Source organism: Macaca fascicularis, chromosome 7, assembly GCF_037993035.2.
Source record: "Macaca fascicularis isolate 582-1 chromosome 7, T2T-MFA8v1.1".
Lineage (NCBI taxonomy): Eukaryota > Metazoa > Chordata > Mammalia > Primates > Cercopithecidae > Macaca > Macaca fascicularis.
Window position 1 is genome coordinate 1622684 of NC_088381.1, and position 14696 is coordinate 1637379.

General features: G+C 40.8%; 1 protein-coding gene across 4 annotated transcripts in view; it reads right to left on the reverse strand.

The window, feature by feature from the left end:
* GABRG3 (gamma-aminobutyric acid type A receptor subunit gamma3) overlaps positions 1–14696 on the reverse strand; it is a 568731-nt gene that overhangs the window by 60928 nt on the left and 493107 nt on the right. The window lies entirely within an intron of this gene.

A 14696-nucleotide genomic window follows, 5' to 3' on the forward strand; every position in this document is an offset into this window, starting at 1 on the left:
GAACAGGTCTAGGCCTTGTGTCATCGGGAACACGCGACAGCATTAGCATTCTCCGCCTTCGCTGATTCATACAGACACTGATGGCATGACTCTGGAAGAAACCTATGCACCATCTTGATGAGTTATCCTGAATACTAAAAGCCCTGCCTTCGTGCACACATATGTATGCAAACATATTAATAAAGTGGTTGAAATGTGCTGATTACACATTTAAATCAGTTTGCAAAATTCTTAAAGGCAATCTGCCTTCTTGAGTTTTTTCCCTCTTTGCCTGACGTTGCTGGCTTGGCTCCATCATTGAAAGACGAAAATAAAGCCCAGGCATGTCCCGCTTTCTGATTGTGGGTTGCCCGGTGAAATTATTGTTAACACAGCAGGGACACACGCTCTCCTCGCACTTGAAAATGCTAAGCTCAAGGGACCCAGAGCCAGTCTGAAGCATTTCTGTGAAGGAATCAAACACTGTACTTGGCCATTGGCCATGTCCCAATTGCCTTCTATCCCCATTAGGCTGTCATAATTACAAAAGGTGCTCTATGCTATAATTCTTCCTTTTCAACTTTGTTTTTAAATCACCTTTATTTGAGATATAATGCACATACATAAATTCACACATTCAATGTGCCCAAATCAGAGGGTTATCCCATATTCTCTGAATGGTGGAACCATCACCCTAATCTAATTTTAGAATATTTTTATCACCAAAATGAACCACCTGACCAAGTAGTGGTCACTCCCCTTTTCCTCCCCACACCCACTACCCATCTCACCTAGTCCTAGGTAGTCACTTATATATTGTCTGTCTCTACAGTTTGGTCTATTCTGGACATTTTATATAAATGGAATCATATGATATGTGAGCTTCTGCAAATAGCTTATTTCACTTAGCAAAATATGTTCAAGGTTCACTCCTATCGCAGCACATATCAGTACTTCATTCATTTTTTTTTTTTTTCTCTTGAGACGGAGTCTTGCTCTGTCGCCCAGGCTGGAGTGCAGTGGTGCGATCTCGGCTCACTGCAAGCTCTGCCTCCCGGGTTCCCGCCATTCTCCTGCCTCAGCCTCCCGAGTAGCTGGGACCACAGGCACTCACCACCAAGCTCAGCTAATTTTTTGTATTTTTAGTGGAGACGGGGTTTCACTGCGTTAGTCAGGATGGTCTCGATCTCCTGACCTCGTGATCCACCTGCTTCGGCCTCCCGAAGTGCTGGGATTACAGGCATGAGCCACTGCCCCTGGCCCTCCATTCTTATTTATTGCCAAATAATATTTCATTGTACAGATATACCATACTTTGTTTATCCATTAATCAGTTGGTAGACCTTTTGGTTGAGTCCATTTTTTCATGATTATGAATGTTGTTATGGGCATTTGTGTACAGGATTTTGTGTTGATACATGTTTTCAGTTCTCTTGGTTATACACCTAGCAGTGGAATTGTTGAGTCTGGGTAACTACATTTAACATGTTGAGGAACTGCCAGATTGTCTTCCAATGTGGCTGGAACTTAAAATCCTATAGAAATGTACCAGGGTTTCAATTTCTCCATATCCTCTGCAACACTTGTTAGTTTCTGTCTTTTCAGTGATAACAACTGCAGCAGGTGTGACGTGGCATTTCCTCATTGTTTGGATTTGTATTTCTCCAATGACTGATAATACTGAGCATATTCTCATGCTTTTATTGGCCATATGTATGTTTTCTTTGGTGAGATGTTTGTTCAGATCTTTCGCTGGTTTCTTAATTGGGTGGTTTTTATATTGTTGAGTTTTAAGAGAATTTGTATATTTTGGGTACAAGTCCTTTATCAGATACATATTTTAAAATATTTTCTCCCTTTCTGTGGTTCATCTTTTCTTTTGCAGCGACTGGAATTTTTTAATTGTAGTAATATGTACATAATGTAAAGTGTATCATTTGAATCATTTTTGAGGACACAATTTGGTGGCATAAAGTACATTCACAATGGTGTGCAACCACCACCAGCATCCGCCTCCAGAATTCCTTTCTTTTCTTTTTCTTTTTTTCTTTCTTTTTTTGAGATGGAGTCTCGCTCTGTTGCCCAGGCTGGAGTGCAGTGGCACAGTCTCAGCTCACTGCAACCTCCACCTCCTGGGTTCACACCATTCTCCTGCCTCAGCCTCCCGAGTAGCTGGGACTATAGGCGCCCACTACCACACCTGGCTATGTTTGGTTTTTCTTTTTTTTTTTTTTTTTTTTTTGGTATTTTTAGTGGAGATGGGGGTTTCACCATGTTAGCCAGGATGCTCTCGATCTCCTGACCTCGTGATCCGCCTGCATTGGCCTTCCAAAGTGCTGGGATTACAGGTGTGAGCCACTGTGTCCAGCTTCGTTTTCTTTTTAATAGAATTTATTTTTGAGTGTACTTCTAGGTTTACAGCAAAACTGAGTGGAAAGTTCAGAGATTTCCTGTATATCCCCCGCCCCACACATGCACAGCCTCCCTCATTATCAATATCCTGCTGCAGAACGGTACATTGGTTACAACTGATCAATTATGTCGTTATTACTAAGAGTCCATAGTTTACCTTAGGGTTCACTTTCGGTGTTACATGTTCTATGGGTTTGGACAAATGTATAATGACCTGTATCCACAACTACGGTATTGTACAGAGTATCTTTCCTGCCCTACAAATCCCCTGTGCTCCACCTATTCATCCCTCCCTGCCATCCTTCCCCTTAGCAACCTTTTACTGTCTCCATGGTTTTTCTTTTCTAGAGTGTCTTAAGGTTGGACTCATATAGTATGTAGGTATTTCAGGTTTGCTTATTAGTAATGTGCATTTAAGTTTTTCCCTGTCTTCCTGGCTTAATAGCTCATTTCATTTGCTGAATAATATTCCATTATCTAGATGTATCACATTTAATTTATCAATTCACCTACTGAAAGCCATCTTCGTTGCTTCTAAGTTTGGGCATTTATGAATAAAGCTTTGCTATAAACATATAGGTGCAAGTTTTTGTGTGGATGTGACTTGTCTTTTGATTTTTCCTTCTTTGTTTTTGAGGATAATTTTGCTAGGAATATAATTATTTGTTGACAGTCATTTCTTTCAACATTCTGAAGGTGTGATCTAATATTCTTAATGGCTTCCATGATTTCTCATTAGAAATCTGCTGCTAATCATATTGTGATTCACTTGTAAGTAAATATTGCTTTGCTCTTGCTGTTTTCAAAATGTTCTCTTTGTCTTTAACATTGTTAGTTTCACTATGATGTGTATAGATGTCAATCTCATTAAGTTCGTTGGGGTTTGTTGACATTCTTAGATGTATAAATGAATTGTTTTTGTCAAATTTTTGGCCACTATTTTTTTCAAGTAATTTTGTCCCTGTTTCTCTTGTCTTCTCCTCTGAGATTCCCATTATGTGTTTGTTGGTATTCTTCATGATGTATCACAGGTATATTCATTTCTCTGTATTTTTCTTCATTCATTTTTCATTTTATTCCACTCACTTGATAATCTCCATTGGTTTATCTTCAAGTTTGCTGATCCTTTATTCTTTATACTCAGATCTGTTATTATGCCGACCCAGTGATTATTTTTATTGCAGTAATTGTACTTTTCAACTCTAGCATTTCTACTGGGTTCTTTTTCAACAATTTCTACCTTTTCACTGATATTGTCTATTTGGTGATATCTGGTTGTCATACTTCCCTTTGATTTTTTTTTAGGCATGATTTCCTTAAGTTCTTTACACATATTTTTAAAGTATTTGTCTGACACATCCAATATCTAGAATTCTTCCATGATAATTTCTATTAATAGCTTTTTCCTTTGTGTGTGTCATGCTTTTTCTGTTCTTTTAAGGTTTTGTGATTTTTGTTTTGTTTTGTTTTTAGACAACATATTGGAACAACTCTGATATCAGATACCTTCCTCCACTCCAGAGTTTGTTGTTGTCCCTGTTTCTGTTGTTTCTCTTCTTGCCACTTATTTGCTAAGTGACTCTCCTGGACTAATTTTATAGATTATGTATTTGCTGTAGTAGCCACTGAGTTTTTTGCTGGTTTTTTGTGGTGGTTGTTATTGTTTTTATATTCTTATTTTAATTTTTGAGCCTGATCTTCTTTGGTTCACGTTGGTTCATTGTAATGTAGTGGTCATCCAATAATCAGCCACAATATTTCCTTGAATTCCTTGCCTCTACTTCTTCCTACCTTTGCCAACATCACTGTCATCATCACTATACTCACCACCACCACATCACTATTAACATTATCACCACTACCACCATCATCACCATCACAATCATCAGTACCATCATCACCATCACCATCACCATCATAATTGTCATTAGCATCATCGCCATCACCACCACCATTACTATCACCATCATTGTCACCACCACAATCATCAATATCATCATCACCATCACCACTACCATTATTATTACTATCACCATCATCATCACCATCACCATCATCACCATCACCACCACCATTACTATCATCATCATCATCACTACTATCACCATCATCATGACCACCACCATCAACAATATTATCACCACCATCACGACTACTATCATCACCATCACCATCACAATCATCATTACCACCACCGTTACTATCATCATCATCATCACCACTATCACCATCATGACTACCATCATCAACAATATCATCATCACCATCACCACTACCATTATTACTATCACCATCATCGCCATCACCACCAACATGATTACTATCACCAACATCATCACAATCACCATCACAATCATCATTACCATCATCACCATCACCACCGTTACTATCATCATCATCACCACTATCACCATCATCATGACTACCATCATCAACAATATCATCATCACCATCACCACTACTATCATCACCATCATCATCACGGTCATCATGATCATATCACTGTCCATACAACTGTAACTATAGTCTATGAACTGTTCCAAGGGCTTTCTATATAGTAAGTCTCACAACAATTCTAATGACATACACATTACTGTCCCCACTTTACAGATAAGAAAGCTGAGGCACTGAGACACTAAACAATGTACATAATGAAGAGGCAGAGTATAAGGTTAGGATGTATGACTCTAGTGTCCATTCCTTCACCCTCTGCACAACTCTGGTCTCCATCTGTTCTTCTGATTGTCATGTTCCCCAAATTCAAGTTCCTCAACTTAGATTTTTTTTGAGACGGAGTCTCACTGTGTAGCCCAGGCTGGAGTGCAGTGGCACGATCTCAGCTCACTGCAACTTCTGCCTTCCAGGTTCAAGCGATTCTCCTGCCTCAGCCTCCTGAGTAGCTGGGATTACAGATGCCTGCCACCATGCCTGGCTAATGTTTGTATTTTTAGTAGAGATGGGGCTTCACCATGTTGGTCAGGCTGGTCTTGAACTCCTGACCTCATGATCCACTCGCTTCAGCCTCCCAAAGTGCTGGGATTACAGGCGTGAACCACTGCGCCCAGCCAGCCACCCTTTTTATAAATCCACTTTTCTCAAGAGTAGAGAGGTGATCATTTCCAAACTGCTTATTGTCTTGACCTTTATGGAAATACAGGTAATGCTTCAAAACAACATTAAGAATCATCAATCATTTAAAAAACAGTCTGTCTTCCATAGTTTTCTCCAAGACTTAATAGAAACACTTTTGTTCTTTGCAGGGCTTTTTATAAAACACTTCCTACTCTTGAGAAGGCTTCCGGATCCCCAAATTAAGGTCGTGAATGCTTTTGATCAGAGATTGACATGCCACTCAGCTAATGAAGCTGGGACCACACAGCCCTTGCTTGCAAGGGCCCTTCCAAAGCACTGGAGGGACACAGCAGCTTTTTTGTGGATAATTTTGAATCATTAGGAAAGATCTCCTGTCCCATTTGTTTCCTCTTGGTATTTTTTGTTGGATGTTCAACATACTGAATTTTAACATTCTTATATTAAATTCATCATTAATCTCCATATTTATGTTTGTAAAGTAATACTTCCCTGAAACATGCTCAGATAGTTTTATATTTCATTTGTTAGTCATTCTGAAATTATTTTTGTCTGGCCCTTTCTACTGACTGCCAATTGTATATTTTTGTGATATTAACAAATACTACTTGTCACCAAATGTTTAAAGAAGAAAATGCCCGTGGTTAGGAAAATGCAGTCTTCATATCAGCAGAAGTAATTCCTAATCTGCTCCATCTGTCTGTCTGACCTCATGTGGTGGCGGTGTGGCTGCAGTCAGCCCTCAGGGCATGACCGTGATGGCTGGACCTGTTCAGGTCCATTCCCTGGCTCCTGGGATGGAGAAGTCCCTCTTCAGGGCCTCTGTGCAAAGCCTATGAAACAAGGCATTTCCTGATTTTTGAACCTAGAAACCAATATTAAGAAAACCTTAAGACAGACAAGACAGAGTTTAACTCTTACATATACTTTGTGTTAACTTCATGGTTGCCCTGCATTTTCATGAAAGTGAAGGGATACTGTTTTTAACTATCAGTTCTTTCACACACATCATGAGATATAGCCTAATACACAAATTATCCGTTTGAGTATAACATTCACTACAGCATCCCAGAGAAATCACAATTCTAGTCATAATCACAGATTCTTTTGGAAACCTGATGAATTTCATTTATTACCTGACTTATCAACCTATGATAAAAATATGAAAGCCGTTTCTTTGTTCTTAAATAACAATAAAATATGCAAAGTTAGGCATTTGAAAAAAGAAAACTAAAAACTGATTAGCCAGCTTATTAGATTTAATACTTCATAGATTAAGTAAAAATATCAATGATTTTTGGACCAGACATTTATAATTTCAGTGGCTGGTCAAATCTGTCACAAAGGTAATCATTTCTAACTATCTTCTAACACAGTCAGCCTTAGTCAACATACTACTGCACAATTACATAGCATTTTCCCCTGTAAAAAACTGTACTTTACAAGTTCTACTTCTCGATGACAGGTGTATTTCTCCCCTTTTCCAGTTTCAAATTTCCTTGCAAATCAACTTGGGTTCTATAGAAGAAACATATAAGGGCTGCAAAAAGAGGGCAAGTATGAGAAAGCACCAGGCCGATGGGTATGCAGGGAATTCTACCAAACCTTTAACATTCAGATGCTATTAGTGCCATTTCAGCCCAGAGAGTAGGAAATGCAAGAAAAATATCTAATTATATTTTTATATAGTGAGTATTACAATGATATACAACCTAATAATGAATGCACAAGAAAAGCATTCTTGCTTAAAAATATGAATGTAAAATCTCACATAAAATGATAGTGAACAGAATCCATCAGCACATTTATTTTAATACATTAATACATTATGATCCAATAGGATTTATGCAAGAATGAGAGTAGAAATTCATGAATATAATCCATCATACATTCATCTCCATAGAAAGCAAAACATATTTGATAAAATGCAGTGTATGTTTGTGTTAAGAACACTGATTAAGCTAAAATTTAAAAGATATTTTATATATACACATATATATGAGACAGAGAGAGAGAGAGAGAGAGAGAGTACATATATTCCTAAGATCCAATAACTTAAATTAATAGGAAAATAGAGTTCCTTTTCCTTTTAAAATTGAAAGCAAGATAATATCCATTGCCTTCCTATTTGTCATTACATTTTATATATTAGTTAACATACTCTTAGGAAAGTAAATAAATAAATATATAAAACAATTAGAGGCATACAGACTAGAAAGCAATATATGTTGCCAGGGGTGGTGGCTCACACCTGTAATCCCAGGGCTTTGGGAGGCCAAGGTGAGCAGGTCACTTGAGGTCAGGAGTTCAAGACCAGCCTGGCCTACATGGTGAAACACTATGTTTACAAAAATTACAAAAATTAGCAGGGCATGGTGGTGTGTGCCTGTAGTCCCAGCTACTTGGGAGGTTGAGGCTGGAGAATCGCTTGAACCTGGGAGGCAGAAGTTGCAGTGAGCTGAAATTGTGCCACTGCACTCCAGCCTGGGCAACAGAGCAAGACTCCATTTTCAAATAAATAAATAAATAAATATTTACGTATCCAGAAGACAGAAAGGAATAAACTAGTAGAAATATTTTCCTAAATTATCATAAAATACCCAGGCATAAACTTAACAAAAAACAGTCAAATCCTATGAGAGGAAGTTCATAAGTTACTACTGTGCCAAACATAGACTAAATAAATGTAAAGACACACCATATTCTTGCATAGGAAGACTGTATGACATACAACAGAAAGATGGTGATTCTCTCCAAGTTTAATTATGAATTTCATGTGACCTCAATAAGAAGATTATTAACTTTTTTTGTTTCAAAAGTTGACGATAAATTTTATTCATAAGAACAATCAAGCAGGAATGGCCAGGAGAAGTACAGTGACTGGGGCTAGCTTTTCACAGGTTATTAACTATTATAAACACTCTACACTAAACCTATTGTGCATTGGTACTTGACTGATCAAAGAAAGAGGAAAGATGAAAATTCTCTTAGGACTTATGATGAAGGTGGTTATTTAAATTAGGAGGAAGAAGGTATTTATGATCAGTGGAAGCCATATGAGAAAAAACCAATTTGGATCTATTATATCACACATGAGAATAAATTCTGAAACCACATTTGCAAAAATTGTAACAGCAAAAACATTATGATAGGGAAACAGATATGACCTAACTGACTCCATTTTGCGTTTAACCTCCAAGCTACCTTTGTTCACCTGGGTATGGGCCAAAATAACTTTGGGGGAAATTTGGTTTATAGTTTAAATGATAATAACCTTTCCCAAAACTAAACTTCCTTTATGAAACTAATAAAAGACTACAGGTTTAGGATTGTGAGAGGGGCCTGAATTCTGATAAGATGTACGTGTAGTTAAATGATAACCAGCCATTGTCTGGAGGTCACAAGATTTGTAACTTCAAGTACTGCTGTAAATAACATCTCTACGGTGGAACCTATGATTGGCCCTCTGAGATGTCTTCTCAGACTTTTGCATTTCCAATGCCTGGATGACTCCACTGGGACCAGCCACTCCTCCGGTGCCCACACCCAGAAGCAGACTCAGCCTAAGACGACCAGTTTCCACACCCCTATTGAGAGGTGACAACGTGCTAGCAGCCCTCGCTCCCGGCGCCCCCTCGGCCTGGGCACCCATTCTGGCCATACTTGAGGAGCCCTGCAGCCCACCAGGCACTGTGGGAGCCCCCCTCTGGGCCGGAGCTGCCTCCCTCTGCTCCCTGGGAGGTGTGGAGGGAGAGGCACGGGCGGGAACTGGGGCTGCGGGCGGGGGCACTCACAGGCCAGCGCCAGTTCCGGCGGGCATGGTGCGGGCTTGGAGGGCCCTGCACACGGAGCAGCCAGCGAGCACTGCCGGCCCAGGGCAGTGAGAGGCTTAGCACCCGGGCCAGCAGCTGCAGAGGGTGCTGGCTGGCTGGCACTGCACTCGAGTTCTGGCCTGGCCTTATGCCTCCCTGCAGGGCAGGGCTCAGGACCTCCAGCCCCTCATGCCCAAGCCCTCCCTCGGCCAGTGGGCTCCAGGAGGCCCAACCCCCCGGCGGGCGCTGCCCCTGCTCCGTGAGCCCGGTCCTATTGGCCACCCAATGGCTGAGGAGTGCAGGCACAACTCTAGACTGGCGGGCAGCTCCGCCTGCAGCCCACATGCCGGATCCACGAGATGAAGCCAACTGGGCTCATGAGTCTGGTGGGGACTTGGGGAACTTTTATGTCTAGCTAAGGGATCATAAATACACCAATCAGCACTCTGTGTCTAGCTCAGGGATTGTAAATGCACCAATCAGCACTGTCAAAACTGACCAATCAGCTCTCTTTAAAATGGACCAATCAGCTCTCTGTAAAAGGAACCAATCAGTAGGATGTGGGTGGGGCCAGATAAGGGAATAAAGTCAGGCTACCCAAGCCAGCAGTGGCAACCTAGTGGGGTCCCCTTCCACACTTGTGGAGGCTTTGTTCTTTTGTTTTTTGCAATAAATCTTGTTGCTGCTCACTCTTCGGGTCCATACTGTTTTTAACAGCTGTAACACTCTCCTGGAAGGTCTGCAGTTTTATTCCTGAAACCAGTGAGACCATGCACCTGCCAGAAAGAAGCAGCTCCAGACACATGTCAACCTCTGAAGGAACAAACTCCCGACACACCATTTTTAAGAACTGTAATACTCAACTGCGAGGGTCGCGGCTTCATTCTTGAAGTTGGCGAGACCAAGAATCCACGAATTCTGGATACTGATTTCATTCCCAACTAATCAGCGGCACCCATTCCCTAGCTCCCACCCCTCAAACTATGTTTAAAAACCCTGGCCTCTTAAATTTTGGGAGAGGCTGACCTGAGTAATAATAAAACTCTGGTCTCTTGTTCAGCTGGCTCTGTGTGGATTAAAATTAAACTCTTACTCTAATGCAATTCCTCTGTCTTGATAAATTGACTGTACGTGGGATGCAGACAAGATGAACCCATTGGGCAGTTACAATTCCAAATGGATCAGGGATCTAAGTGTTAAAAAAGAAAAAACAGCCATATACTAGGATTTGAGAAATGTGAATAAATTCCTTTATAGCTTTGGCTTTGGAAAAACTTTTCTAGCAATGACTCAAAAATCTAGAGACAATTAAAAACTATGCTAACAAAATTGTCTACATGAAAAAATGATTTTTAAAAAGCATGGAAAAAAGGTACTGTACAAGAAAAGTAAAAATGGCAAATAACAATTTGGGGAAAACGGAATTAATATGTCACAGGAAAAGGACTAATTATGCTAATAAAGAATGATTTATAGACACAAGAAAAATAAGACCCAAAATCCAATAGGATGAAAAGGTAAAAATGGTGAATAATCAGTTAACAAAGGAAGACATAAAAATGGCCCATAAGCCAATTAAAAAGATACCCTCACACCTGTAATCCTAGCACTTTGGGAGGCTGAGGCGAGTGGATTGCCTGAGCTCAGGAGTTCGAGACCAGCATGGGCAACACGATGAAACCCCATCTCTACTAAAATACGAAAAAAAATTAGCTGGGCTTGGCGGCATGTGCCTGTAATCCCAGTTACTTGGGAGGCTGAGGCAAGAGAATGGCTTGAACCCAGGAAGCAGAGGTTGCAGTGAGCTGAGATTGTGCCATTGCACTCCAGCCCAGGTGAAAAAGTGAGATGCTGTCAAAAAAAAGGAAAAACAATAAAAGACACCCAAATTCACTCCTAATAAGAGAAATGCAAGGTAATGGGCACCAACAAATCACACTGAAGTTTGATAAAGGGAAAGAATTAAGCATTTTCCCTGTCTTTCCTGTATATACTGAATTTCAGGCTAAATAAGTAGTGATGGGCAAGTTTTTTCAGTAGACAAGCCACTAACAAATGCAGGAGGAATGATGTAATAAAAATATGCCACTTCACAGCCTCCAATGAATCTGGGAGCAACAGAGGCCAAGGCTGTTACCCACTGAAGAGTCTGTCTTACATTGCCAAGGCAGCAGGACCAGACATTATGTCCTTTCCATTGTAAGGCAAAGAATTATACAGGGATGCCTATGATGTTCTTATCCAAAGAGTTCAACTTGAAGCTAAGCAAAGTTCTAGAATTAACTACTGGTTTACAGAAAATATGGGGCATAAACACCTTACATGACACCATGAGAATATAGTCAGCCAAACCTAGGATGTGTGAGATTTGATGGGCAAAATGGCCTATTTTCTGCCCAAATGAATAGAAGGAATTTTTATTTATTAAAAGAGACTTGAGGCCAGGTGCGGTGGCTCACGCCTGTAATCCCAGCACTTTGGGAGGCCGAGGCAGGCAGATCACCTGAGGTCAGGAGTTCAACACCAGCCTGAACAACATGGTAAAACCCCGTCTGTACTAAAAATACAAAAATTAGTCCAGTGTGGTGGTGTGTACCTGTAATCCCAGATACTTGGGAGGCTGAGGCAGGAGAATCGCTTGAACCTAAGAGGCAGCAGTTGCAGAGAGCCGAGATCGTGCCACTGCACTCTAGCCTGTGCAACAGAGCAAGACTCTGTCTCTAAAAAAATAAGATAAAAAAGAAGAGAGACTTGAGAGAACTATTAGCAGGATGTCATGTGTAGATCTTGACTGATACTGCTTCAAACAAGCCAACTATAAAAAAGACAACTGCAGAAATGGCACGGGGGCTGAGTGTTCTATGATAGTACGGAACCCATACTAACTTTGTGTAATAATGACATTGGATTAAGAGAGGCATGTCTGTTAGATGTAGCTAATGAAGCACAGCAGTCTCCTGCAGTAGCGTACATGGGGCCTATGTTCTAATACCCTCAGTGGATGCTGGAAACTGTGGATAGTGCTGAATCTACTGCCGTTGGTTGGAAGGTGTTTCTATTTATATCTTCTGCCTACACATTTAATGCCTTATTCATCTCAACTAAGAAATTATCATGCACTATGGCTGTAACTTTTGCAGTTTGAGGTGCAAGAGCAATACTATCACAAATTTCTTTTTCATTGTTCACAATTTCATGAATAGAAGATTCTTTCTCACTGTAGATATTAACAACCATAGCATATGACTTTTTTCTTTTCTCATTAAGCTGATAACTTTCATTTTTTCTCTTAAAGGAAGCACTTCATGGTTTCTCTTTGACATATCCAAATTGCCAGCATCACTACTCTTGAACTTTGGGGTCATTAAGTCAAATAAAAATTGTACTTGAACACAAGCACTGTGATACTGAGACATAATAGTACAGTGAGGAATAATACGGTGTGGTCACAGGAGAATAGAAAATCCCAGCAGTAGTTTCACATCATGAGCAAAAGGAAACGTGCAATAGCTGCAGATGCTATGAGCTGATAAGACCCTGAAATACCAGGAGGTGGACCAAGCTGGCTAAGACCAACTGGAGTCAACATGGCCCTGAATTTGACGTAGGTTTCTCCTAGGGCCTCATTATCAACTCATTAACACAGTAAACCACACATCCACCAACCCCATGACAGTTCCAGGAACACCCATATTTGGTGTAAAAATGGGTGGTACCACAGTTCTGAGAAGTCTCCACCTTTTTCGAGGAATATTCCACCACTTGGTTAAAGAAACTCATAAAGATAAAAGCTGCAAATCCCATGGCATGACTCTCTCTTGAGCATGCCACACTCCCCTTTCTTGAGTGTGTACTTTTCACCTTGTGATGAATCTCTGTACTTTCACTGTATTCTGACTCATCTTTGAACTCCTTCGCACAACGGTGTCAAGAGACCGGACACCAGCAAGGGTGGAGGTCCCACAGGCGTATGGGGTATACCGGCCCACTGGTATCAATACTGTGACCACTGATTTGATAACTGAACCAAAGTGACTAATGGGTGGGCAGTGTGTACACTGTGGATACCCTGGAGAAAGGGACGATTCGCATCCTGGATAGGATGGAGCTGGACGGTAAGAGACTTCATCACACTACTCAGTGTGGTGCCCAATGTAAAACTTATGAATTGTTTATTTCTGGAATTTTCCTTTAGCATCTTTGGACCCAGGTTGACTGAAGGTAAGTGAAACTGCAGAAAGAAAAACCTGGATTAGGGGAGACTACCACATTTCTAGGAAAATCCATACAATGTACCATTTCCTTTGAAGTATTCTTTAACACATATGAGAGGAGATACATACAGCCAAAACAGAAGAAAGTTGATGCTAAATAACTGGCACATGAGGTTTCATTGTACTCTTTTATCCATGAAAAATAGAACTAAAGGCTATATTTAGCCAATGAAATAGTTGTTTTGATGCTCAAGAAGCTTATCAACATAAAACAACATAGGTAGGCCCCAAACATCAGTACTTGCCATCTTAGGCCCTGAATTCACTCTGTCCTGTACTCACATGTTGTAAGACTATGATTCCATTAGTAATTCAAGCCCTTTCCAGATCTCAGGCCCCCTATCTGTGAACTGTAGAGAATGTGGACGGGACTCCCACCTCCTAATACTGCAGTGGTGCTGAAGATGGCACGTAACTATACGCTATGGTCTCAACATCTGTGTCCCCCCAACAAATTCATCTATTGAAGTCTTAATCCTCAATGGGATGGTATTTGAAGGTGGGGCCTTTGGGAGGTTAATGAGGTCATGAGAGTGACCAGATGGGATTAGCGCCCTTATAATAAGAGATAGGAAAGAGATGATGTTTCTCTCTCCGTGTGAGGACCCAGCCAGGGTGCACAACTGCAGGCCAGGAAGAGGGCCCTCACCAGACACCGGGTCTGCTGACACCCAGATGATGGTACTTACCAGCCTCCAGAACTGTAAGACATGCATATTGGTGGTTTAAGCCACCCAGTCTTTGGGTTTTTGTTCTAACAGCCCCGGATGACTATGACGCTATATAAAACGCACAGCAGTGTTCCAGGCCAGTCATTGCTGAGCTGATGTTAACTGTAGTGTTTATTATGCTTCCAAAAAATATAAAAATTACATCCCTTATTCAAAATACCACACTAAAAAGTTCTTTTTTCACTGGGCTCTCTGGAAAACTCTCCCTCTACGGGTCTCCAGCCCTTGACTGCTAAAGAGGTTGGTGGGGAGACTTGGAGAGCAGCAGTCACCGCACTGTCACCATGCTTACCCTTGGGGGTCCCCTCCTGTTCTCTGCCACTTCCCTCCTCTTTCTGTGCTTTCAACTAGGATACAACGGTTTAAGAGGAGCAGCAGCCTCAGAGAAAAATTACACT